The sequence below is a fragment of the Capsicum annuum genome, chromosome 12, assembly GCF_002878395.1.
Source record: "Capsicum annuum cultivar UCD-10X-F1 chromosome 12, UCD10Xv1.1, whole genome shotgun sequence".
Lineage (NCBI taxonomy): Eukaryota > Viridiplantae > Streptophyta > Magnoliopsida > Solanales > Solanaceae > Capsicum > Capsicum annuum.
This window is the reverse complement of record NC_061122.1, coordinates 85,748,208-85,757,867: the sequence shown is the minus strand read 5'-3', so window position 1 is coordinate 85,757,867 and position 9,660 is coordinate 85,748,208.

Here is a 9,660-nt window from a genome sequence, read left to right as displayed (position 1 = left end):
CAAAAAGCATCATGTATCATTAAAAACATAGGATTAGAGATCAATCCAACACAACATACAAGGCGACGAAATAGAAACTTAAGCTAAGAATACTAGTTTTGCCCCTTTTGATCTTTCACTTAGTTTTGACTCTTGGATTGATTCAATTTCACTTTAAAAACTATAAAAAAAATTTTCCACACATAATTACACAATTATACCAATAGGAACTCATTATACACATTATAATTCGTCTCGATCAACTAGAACAACACCTAGCTCAAGCTAGTAACACTAGTTTTCTCATATGAACTCTAAATGACAAATTTGAATCCAAACTTGTTTGTAATACACCTTAAACAATGTTATCAAGCACTTAAGCACATATATGATCATTTATATCATTATTGTCTCATTAATCACACAAGCAGTCCCCCTAAAAAGGCTAAATAAGCTAGGATAACAACACTAAGGCACATATATCCACCTCAAATCAGGTTCACTTGGGGGATTCCCTTGTACCCCTGAAAGAATGTTTAATTAGCCATAAACATGACCAAAAAACCTTAAAATTTAACCATTTCAAAACTTTTAAAACATTTATGTCATTTAGGGTTCCATTACCAAGTTATACCATGCAATAGTTTCATTAAAAGTCCAACAATATAGTAAAAGTATTCTCATAGGCATTTTATCAAACATGTTGGGGGCATAGTGTTTCCAAAACCAAAACCAATTACCAATTAACCATTACCATGCAACCAATTGTCCAAACCACCATTTAAATCATGTAAATGCATAATTAAAACATGGGAAAACCATAACCAAGCATTTATAACCAAAAACCCTAATATATGATTGAAAACCCAAAATAATACAACAGTTATGCCATGAAAACAATTCATAAAACATTCCTTTAGTTGGAACTAACAATGAGGGAGAAGTATTGTGCCTTAGATTATGAAGATGATGGAGAGAAATCACTCGTACAAGCCCCAAATTGATCCACTAGATGAAACCCTAGACTTCTTTTACCTAAGACCCTCAGAGAGAATTTGAGAGAGTTTCTAAGTGTTTTAGATTAGAATATTAGGGTAAATGATGTCCCAAAAGAGTTATAAATCATGGGGCCTTAATAGGTTAAGTGGGTAATTATCTAGATTACCCTCTCTTGAACTGTATAAAAATTCCGCAGGAGCGTACGACCACCCTATACCAATCGTACCCCACCGTACGAGTTGTACCCACCACTCATACCCTAGGCCTCACCTTAGACCCCAACACTTTCAACATATGATCATCCAAGCCAAGTTTTATCTAATCTTATGACATGTACCCTTAAACCGTACCCATCACAGAATGGAAATCAAAGAGCATTTGGACACTATCCATTATACGAGTCAATGGTATGAGTCGTACCCTATCTTACGGCTCATGGTGAGCCACTCGTACTCAGATCTAAGTTAAGTTACCAAGTTTCAGATTAAGTGATGGAAAAACCAAACCATACGAACTATCACCAACCATACGAATCATACGCAGACAAAAAACCAATCCAACCCATCACCAACACTGGTTAGCATACGACCAAGACCATACCCTATCATATGACTAGTACCCCTAGTCATATGAAGTCCAGTGAGTTCAAAAATCAAGAAATTTCTAAGTATCAAAACCTAGGGTGTTTCAATTCTCCCCCACTAGTATCATTCATCCCTAAATGATGAACAAGGTAGTACAAGTATGATTTACACCCCATAGATGCCTCTAATCTAAAAGGAAATCAATCTTTCATATAACCAAAACCAGGTAATAAGAATATCATAAAGAACATATACCTTCCGCATGAATATCCAGAGCCAAAAATAAATACGGATACTTGGACTTTATGTCCTCTTCCACTTCCCAAGTAGCCTTTTCCACCTTGTTGTTTCTCCATAGGACCATAAATGAGGCCACATCCTTGGTCCGCAACCGGTGAACCTGACGATCCAAGATCTCAACCGGGATCTCCTCATAAGATAGAAAATCTGAGATACCCAACCCTCTCAAAAGAACAGCTGATGAAGGATCACCTACACATTGTCTTATCATAGAGACATGGAACACCAGATGAATGGAGCTTAACCTAGAAGGAAACTCAAATTCATACGCAACATTACCAACCCTCCTCAAAACCACATAGGGATGAACATACCAGGGACTGAGCTTTCCCTTCTTCCCAAATCTCATTACTTCATTCATAGGAGATACCTTTAGGAATAACCTATCCCTAACCTCTAACTCCAAGCCCCTACACCTTACTTCCACATAGGACTTTTGGCGACTTTGAGAAGCTTTAAGCCTATCCTAAATTACATTTACCTTTTCCATAGCATGATAAACATCAAACATATCTGCCTTACCGACCTCGAACCACCCAATAGGAGATCTACACCTTCTACCATACAATATCTCAAAAAGGGCCATTCCAATACTAGAATTGCAGTTATTATTGTAAGCAAACTCTATAAGAGGTAGATCCTCAACCCAATTACCACCATAATCAATCATACACGCACAAAGTATATCCTCCAATGTCTGAATAGTCCTTTCTTCTTACCCATTCGTCTGCCGATGAAAAGTAGTACTTAGACTAACCTTAGTGCCCAACCTCTTCTGAAACAACCACTAGAAATTAGATGAAAACTACACACCACAATCAGAGATAATCGAAATAGGTACCCCATGCACCTTAAGAATCTCATGGAGATATAGCCTCACATAATCCTCCACCAAAAAATTAGTCTTCACTGGTAAGAAATGAGCCGAGTTTATCATCCTATCCATGATAACCCAGATAAAATCAAATTGATTTCGAGACCGAGGAAGACCGATAATGAAATTCAAGTTGACTACTTCCTATTTCTATTTTATCTATTCAATTTCTTGATACAACTCTCCAGGCCTTATGTGCTCAAATTTTACTTATTGGTACACCATACGCTTGGCTACAAATTTAGCCACATCCCTCTTCATACCATTGCACTAATATATCTTTATGAGGTTATGATACATTTTCATCGAACCAGATGAGCTACATAGCGCGATTCATGCGCCTCAACCAATATCCTTTCACGCAAAACATCTATTGTTAGGATCATATAACCTTCATTGATACCTCAAGGTACCATCACCACTAACTTCAAATACCATAACCTTTTGACCACCTATATCACCCCAAATTTTTGTGAAGACAGGATCTAGCATTTGCTTCTCCTTAATCACTGCACCAAGTGACGACTGCATAATTTCTTGTACCATCACACTAACATTCTTGTAGTCTAAAAGGCAAACTCCAAGATTTGCCAAGTGATGAATATCCTTCACCAACTCCCGCTTCTCCTTTTCCACATGTGCTAAACTCCCCATGGATAACCTCCTAAGAGCATCAATAACAATATTAACTTTACCTGGGTGGTAGTGAAGACTTATATCATAGCCTTGAGAAGCTTAAGCCATCTACTCTGCCTAAGGTTAAGCTTCTTCTAAGTAAATACATACTGCAAAATCTTATGATCCGAGAACATACACACATGTACTCCATACAAATAGTGCTACAATCCAAACACCATAACTAAAAGCACCAAATCATAAGTAGGATAGTTCATCTCATGCACCTTCAACTGCATGGAATCATAGGCTATCATCTTCCCATGCTACATCAAAATAGAACTAAGTTCCATCCGGGATGCATCAAAATAAACCACAAACCCCTCACTGCTTTCAGGCGAAGTCAAAACCAAAGACGAAGTTAGATTATCCTTCAGCTTCTCAAAACTTCTCTCATAATCATCGGAACACAAAAATTTTACTTTTTTCTGAGTCATCCTTGTTAGAGGGGTAGCTATGGAAAAAAAGCTCTCCACAAACCTCCAATAATAACTAGTCAAACCCAAGAAGCTCCGAATATCGGTTGGAGTTACGGGTCTAGGATACTTCTTAACCACCACAACCTTTTGTGCATCCACCGTGATCCCCTCACTAGAAATAATATGACCCAAAAAAGTAACAACGTTCAACCAAAATTAATATTTAGAAAATTTGGCATACAACTGTTACTCTTTCAAGGTTTGCAACACCACATAGAGGTAATTGACATGATCCACCTTGCTCTTAGAATACACCAAGATGTAATCTATGAACACAATGACAAACAGATCCAAAAACTGCCAAAAAACCTTATTTATCAAATCCATAAACACTGTCGAAGCATTGTTCAATCAAAATAACATTACCAAAAACTCAAAGTGCTCATACCGAGTACAGAAAACCATCATAGGGATATCTACCTCCCTAATCTTACGATGATGATACCTGAACCAAAGATCTATCTTAGAAAAGAGTTTGGCACCTTACAACTGACCAAATAAGTCATCTATCCTTGGAAGAGGATACTTGTTCTTAACCGTCACCTTATTCAATTTCATATAGTAAATGCACAAGTGAAGGAAACCATCTTTCTTACGCATGAATAAAATTAGTGCACCCCAAGGAGAATACTAGGATAGATGAAACACTTATTAAAAAGATCCCTAAGTTGCTCCTTGAGTTCCTTCAACTCAGTCAGAGCCAACCCATAAGGAGGAACAAAAATTGGATGAGTATTCGGAACAAAGTCAATCCCAAACTCGATCTTTCTGTCCGAAGGAACACCCGGAAGGTCATCAGGAAAGACCTCAGGAAATTCATTTACCACTAGAACCGAATGCAATAAAGGACCTTTTCAGTTAGAATCTTTAACCCAGACTAGATGATAGATATACCCCTTAGAGATTAGTCAATGAGATCTAAGATAAGATATAAAGTTCCCTTTAGGAGCTAAGGAACCACCCTCCTATTGAATAACTAATTTACCAGGGAACTTAAAGGTAACCCTATGAGATTGACTATCTAAGAATGCATAGCACGAATGCAACTAATCTATACCTAGGATAACATCAAAATCCACCATGTCTAATTCATACAAATCCACTAAAGTCTCCTTACTACCACAGATACCACAAACACCCTATAGACTCTTTTAGCAACCACAAAGTCACGTCACTTACCGGGGTAGAAAGAGAAAAGATCTGAAATAACCTCAATATCAAAACCAAAATACACAGCCACATATAGGGTCGCATAGAAAAGAGTGTACCCCAGATCAAGCAAGCAATATACATCGTGAGAAAAAAGTTATAACATACTAGTCACGACATTAGGCGATACCTCAGACTTTTATCAGGTAGCACTAGCATATAACCTATTCTAGCATGTGTCGGTACATGAAGCAAAAATAGATACAGAAGCAGTACCCTTTGGTGCAAGAGCAGATAAAGAAGCAACCAGAACCTTATTCGCTCTTGAAGAGACCTTACCAATTGGATAATTTCTAAGAATATGGCTTAGCTGACCACATTTAAAGCACCTGTCCTTTCCTTCATCACAGAAACCCCTATGCAACTGACCAAAGAACCTACAAGGTGGACATGATGAAGCCGACTGTGCCCCACTCACTTGATTTTAGGCACTTTGTTCCCTAAAGTTATCACCACCCTACTTTCGCGTTCGAGTAAAGAGCACTAGATATGGATAAAGAAATAGAACTCTCTCACTTCCTTTTTGGAAACTTACCACCATCCCTACCATTTTACTATTGACCACTACCTTGATTAGAGAACCTAAATTTCTTACACTACCTTTCCCCTATCTCAACCTGCTTCCTTTTTTCCTCCTTCACCTATTGCATATGAACAACTAACATAGAAATATCCATGTCCTTGATCAGCAATGAAGTCATGCTTTATAGGATCAAATCCTGAGATAGTCCTAAAGTGAACTTTATTATCTTGGCTCGCATATCAGACACAAATTCCAAAGCATACCTAGATAACTGGTAAAACTTTAAGCCATACTTCTTGATCGACATCTTTCCTTACTTTAGATTAATAAATTCCTTTATTTTTGCTTCCCTTAACTCTTGAGAAAAGTATCGGTCTAGAAAAGAACTGGAGAAACTCTCCCACAAAAATGATTCCTCAATATCACCCCTTGCCCCATCCTATTCATCGTACAATTAGTATGCCATATCTTTAAGCTGATAAGCCATAAACTCCATCCCTTCTACATTCATGACATGCATAATCCTAAAAATCTTTTCCATCTCATCTAAATAAACTCTAAGGATCTTCCTCCATATTAACACCAGTAAAGGATAGAGGACTCATCTTTATGAACTGGCCAACCTTTGTGGTCTTTGAATGTACCACGCTCGGACTGAGAAGATCTCAACCAAGCAATCATATGAATCAACTGATAAAACTCAGCATTTGTTACATAAGCCTGAGGAGGACTAGAAAGAACCGATGGAAATCTACAAATATTAGGGACTGGACCCTTAGACTAAGTATGAATCGCCTAAGTAAATAGTGTTCCATCAACATCATCCTTAGTTGGGATAGAGGATTTTTCATGCACTTCAAATCCTGAGGTATAATCTGAAAAGAGAACAAACCAGAATTAGAGGAGATTCTAGGGCCCAAACCCCAAGCTTAAAAATATTACACAAAAAAGAGAAATATTTCCTAAATGTCTTATAGCCTCTCTCTTATGAATGTGGTGCACTATGCACCCTTAAAAGAGACTCTACTCGACACGGCTTTTAGGACTCTCAATTGACCATGAACCTAAAGATTTGATACCAACCTAACATGACCCAAACCAGGGCCTTATCATAATAGGCATCCCAAGTCTAACTATGATCGGGGACCATCCCAATTCCTAACCTAACCTCTAAATATGCATACCCTGAGTCAGATGAATTCTAACATATAACACGATAGCATTGATTAAAATTCCTGACTATGGGATATGTATATAACTGTGACAAACCCCAACAAGTCCAACCATCTAATACCAACCAACAACTATAACCTAACTAATATAAAAAAATGAGTTTTTGTCCATGACATAACCTAAAAGGATGGAAGAATTATAAATTTAGTCAAATAGTATCATCCCCAATACCAATGCTAATCCTAAGGCTGACACCAATATCAACACCGTCTATTCCAACCCGTAGTAGTTTTACAAAGTCTCTAACCAAAGGAAAAATAATATCCTATTGGGACATGCCCCAACCATAGCAAAAACTAATATCCATAAAATGACTAAAGTAGGTAAAGACATCTATGATATGAAATGGAAACTTCTGGAATATGGAATCTCACCACTTAAATTCAATAGCTGATCTCAAATCCAACCATTAATTAGAAGGAGTATAATAGTTGGTTCCTGCATTGCGTGGAGATACATTTGCCTGATGATAGGTTAGCGGGTGAATGCTAGTAAGTACTCAGGATAAGGATAAAATAATGCCAATATTTAAAACCAATTAAACCAAGCATATGCATTCATAACCATACGTACATATACATAACCATGCTAGGAAGAGGGAACCAGGTTATGCATGCACTTAAAACCATTAACCTGGGCATGTGTAGTTTAACCATCCTAGAACTACCCACGGGCTATATGGGTCTAGTTTTATCACTTGAACGGGTCAAGATATGTGTAGCCGCATAAATCGGATATACCATAGGAGTAGGGGATTTCCATGTACCCTTTCCTCTCTATGATATATTTATATATATATATATATATACAATTATAACTTAAGGGATTCCCATGTACCCCATATGGTCATCATGACCAATCCTCATATAGGCAAACCTGAGTTTCCAGTGTCTATTAATTAGACTCACACCTTCAATTAGCTATCACACACCGACATTATTGCTCAATTAAAACCATTAACACATACCTATTAACCAAGCTATAAGTAGTGGTATTTTTATAACGACTATAGCTTACAATCAATGTGTAAGACCCCACAAAGTTCCCTCATCATTAAAGCCTTCTGAGCAAGTCAAAAGAAACCTTACACTTAGAATTTTAGCTAAGTGTTCAACATTAGTTTCTTTTTGAGCCTTCGAACTTTGATGAATTATTTTGCAACCTTCCTAACCTCCGTTTCTTGATTTTTTTATTGTATTACGATGGGGAAAGGTCATAATGTATCTCAGGTAAGTTTTAGAATTTTTGAAATACGTTTAGGACACGTTTGGCATTCCAAACTTGAAGCTAAAGGCTATTAAATGGCGTTGCCCAGCTTAGCTAAGGCTATGGGCAAGGCACCGCCCACCTTAGCAAAGGCTCTGGGCAAGGTGCTGCCCAGGCCATAGCCTTTGTGCCCAGTTTTTAGCTTCTTTTCTCCATCTCATTAAGGGCAAAGTTGGTATTTTCCATTCCTTTTCCCTATTAAACACGAAATCAACCCCTTAAATCACTATTCTACTGATACTTTCATTAAAATTGCTCAAGAACATTCATTAGGGTTTCAACCTAAAGATCCAAAATCTCAAGATTCAACCGTAGGTTGTCAATAATTTTTTAAGATTCTGAATCCCCATTGCAAGGGCTACAAGAAGCACCCATTAGTTTCACAAATAAATTTTTGAAGTTAAGAGTTCATCTGAAGCTTTAATTTCAAGGTGTGTGGAGTTTGAACAAGAATACACTTTTGTTCTTGTGCCTAAAAGTTTTAGATTTTCTTAAAGAGTATAGATTTCCAAGATAAATTCATATTATTTTGCTATATTTCAAGTTTATGAGATTATGGAATTGTTCAAGTCTTGAATTGCATGATTATTTTGTCCAATTATGATCTAAATTGAGAGTTCATGATATAAATTGCACATTCCTATATTGATATCATGTTTCCAAGAATTTCCACGAGTTGTTTTCATGAGTTGAACTTTATTGCAAAATTGTGAGTCTTTGAGGATGAATTATTGATACTCCAAGAAGTGTACTTATACTTCCATGTTGTTAAGATTTTAAAACTTTGATGAAAAGCCTATCAAGATTTCAAGAAAAGAATTGAATTTTGATCCTAATCTAAGAAAGAAATCCACATTATTTGTTTGATTTGAGATAAAGGGGAAGCATATTGGCTCCCATTACATATTGTTGAATTGTTTAAGGTGAATTTTCTTAAAGTTCTAAGCTAAGTAAGGGAGTAGTATTTAGCACCGAGTTGGGCTTGATTTTGAGGTCTTATGCCCAGAAATACATTCCCCCGTAGGTTTTTAATTTATCCCAAGTGGGTTAAGCTAGTGATCACTAAAAGTTAAGGGTTATACTCAGATGGAAAGGATAGAACAGATCTCTCCAACGTGGGAAAGATGTTGGACTCCATGTAGCTCATATGGTTTATGTCGGTTAGAAGAAACTCCCAAAGTTATATAATCCTGAGTCCCAAGTGTCCTAAAGTATCTTAAGTTTTCTAGAGTCTCAAGTCTTAAAGTTCCTAAAGTATCAAGTTCTTGAGTTTTAAAGAATTTTTACTACCCTTAATCTAAAAGTGTAATTTTGAAGGTATATTGATTTTGAAGGCTATGACCCTATGATTTCTTAAGTTTTCAAGTGTCATGATTATTAAGTTCCTAAGAAGTTTCTTGATTTCATGAGATTATAGATTATGTCCTGAAAGTTGATATTTTAAGATTTCATCTAATTTACAAGTTGAGAACAAAGAAAGAATACAGGTCCAGAATAAAGTGAAATGACTCACATGATTTCTATTATTTATTTCCTAGC